The following is a 2,422-nucleotide window of genomic DNA, read 5'->3' as shown; positions in this document are numbered from 1 at the left end:
CTGGGGTCAGACTGCATGGATCGGAGTGCTAGCCCTGCTGCTCTCCAGCTGAGGACTAGCTACTGAACCTCTCTGTGCCTCAGTCTCCTCGCCTGTCAAAAGGGGTCCACAGGGACTCCCTCCTGGGGTCGTGGGGAAGACGAGCTGTGAGCAGGTGCGGACTGTGACTCGAACAGTGGGTGTGGGGTGAAGACTCCCTGGTGTCCCTAAGTGGTGCAAAGAGTGTGTGCACTGCCCCCGCCTGGCCCCTGCCTCACCAGCTGCTCACCAAGCACTTGAGGGTGGGCGTCCACCCTGAGTGGCCGCAGAGGAAAGGCCTGGTGATCTACTGAAAAGTCAGCACTGAAAGCCCTCCAGAGCACAGTGCTTGTTGGTGAGCCTTAGTGAGAGGAAGTCTGAGGACTTAGGGGGTACAGAAGGATGTGCACTTGACCTTAATCCCCACCCTGTGAGGGGTGACCCTGTGATACCTACTCCTCTGATGGGGTCTCCACTGAGGGGCTGAGTGGTCCGGGGATGCGGGCGCTCCCTGGGCACGGACCATCTCAGAGTTCCTCCCCACCGCTCCTCCGAGGTTCTGCAGTGGCCCTCTGCCCTCTGAGTGCTCCCCAACCCCCTCCAAGCACCGCTTGTTCTTTTCCTCCCGGGGCTGAGAGAATGGCAGGCTGCCCAGCTGGGCGGGCACAGGGCCCAGCTCCTTGGTTGGTGTGTGTGTGTGTGTGTGTGTGTGTAGGGGAGGGTGCAGGTGAGGATGGACAGTTCGGATCACAGAGCTGCGAGCTCTACGGAGATGGCCGGCCCGTGAGCCACTCCCCACACCCCGAGTCCTGAGGACGTTTGGCTCAGAACCACGCCCAGCTTGCAACGCCTGACCCACCCTAAGGGAACCTTCCTCCACCGACCCAAGGAGCCTGGGAGAAAGCAGAAGGCTCAGGTGAGCTCCGTTGGAGGCACTGGGTGTGGCTGGGCTCAGTGAGGTGGGAGGAGCCAGGGGTGCTCAGCCAGAGGCAGAGAGCAGATGGGAAGGGGGAGATATTTGTGCCTCTCCAAGGAGGAGAATCTCATGGCTCAGTCTCTGTGCTCACTGCTGCCCAGTATCCAAGCCCCCTTCCCCAGACCCTACCATCTGGGGGCTTGGAAATCCCAAAGGGAACAAGCAAAGTGTGAGGACTGGGAAAAAGTTATGGACAGTAGAGCCTCCCCCCAAAAGCACACATTGGGTGATGATGCACAGGGGATGTGGGGGCCGGGGATTATGTGGGGGCACTCAGCGAGCCTGCTTTCATAAACCCCCAGGGACTATCTTCTCAGTGAGGGAGGGAGCAAGGGGACCAGGGTGGGGAATGGACAAGACACAAACCCATTTTACCTACAGGTACTCACCATGGCCAGCACCCTGGAAATGCTCTGGAATAAATACACCTGGGCCTTAGAAAACGGAGGTAGGAGATGGGATCCTCCCTCTAGACCAGCGGTTCTCAGCCTGTGGGTCGAGACCCCTTTGGGGGGGTCGAACAAGCCTTTCACGGGGCTCACACGATTCATCACCGTAGCAAACTGGCAGTGATGAAGTAGCAACGAGGAACTGCATGGAAGGGCCACGGCTTTAGGAAGGTGGAGAACCGCTGCTCTACACCTTCAGATAGATCTTCTTGTCAGACAGTGTGGGGGCCGGGGACAGTGTCGAGCACAGGTCTTGGGCTCTGGCTGTGGATGAGGGCAAGGGGGCAGCTGGGCTTGGTGGGCAGTGGGGCTGTCACCCTCTCCCCTTTACTTCCTTAGACCCCAGAACGGACTCCTGGTTTCTGGTGTCCTCGCCACTCCCTGTCGCACTCCTGGTTGTCTTCTATCTCCTGATGGTGGTGGCCGGCCCTCGATTTATGGCCCGACGGGAGCCCCTGAGGCTGGCAGGACCCCTCACTGCCTACAACCTGGGCCTGGTGGGTCTCTCAGGGTACATCTTCTATGAGGTAAGGAGGGTGAGAGAAGCCTGAAGTGTTGAAGTGGGGCGTCCAAGAACTAAGAAGTCCACGTGAGATTACTCAACAAGCACCAGGAGCTCAGGCTGACTTTGCGCAACGGGTTCCCCCCTCCGGTCGTTGATGTTAGAGGCCGTCCGGTTGGGTCTCACCCCTGGGAGGCCCGTCCACACCAGAATGACGCCCTGCCCGGCCCCACTCCTTCCTCACAGTGGCTGTTTGCACCCTTGTGTCAGTCACAGTGCCGAGCCACCTCCTGGATGGTCGTGCTCTTTCCCATGAGCCCTCTCCTCTGCCAAGCAGGATGCCCTTCCCTTGCTAGAGACCATGCACGAAGATGCTGAGTGCACAAAGGGGCTCATGCCAACCATACCTGGAAGCCAAATCTTTGGTGTGAAAAAATAAAACCAGGGGAAATGTCACTCCCCAGATCAGTAAGTAAG

General features: G+C 59.0%; 1 long non-coding RNA gene across 1 annotated transcript; it reads left to right on the top strand.

The window, feature by feature from the left end:
• The first annotated feature begins 7 nt into the window (after positions 1 to 7).
• LOC123522375 lies at positions 8 to 2,355 on the top strand. Its single transcript, XR_006680636.1, has 3 exons — positions 8 to 934; positions 1,376 to 1,442; positions 1,783 to 2,355. It is a non-coding gene; the product is annotated as an uncharacterized LOC123522375 (long non-coding RNA).
• The last annotated feature ends 67 nt before the right edge of the window (positions 2,356 to 2,422 follow it).

The sequence above is a fragment of the Echinops telfairi genome, unplaced genomic scaffold (genome assembly GCF_000313985.2).
Source record: "Echinops telfairi isolate 266 unplaced genomic scaffold, ASM31398v2 ScPeMD7_7356;HRSCAF=8355, whole genome shotgun sequence".
NCBI classification, from domain to species: domain Eukaryota; kingdom Metazoa; phylum Chordata; class Mammalia; order Afrosoricida; family Tenrecidae; genus Echinops; species Echinops telfairi.
Note: the sequence above shows the minus strand (reverse complement) of the source record. Positions and strands in the feature narration are given on the sequence as shown.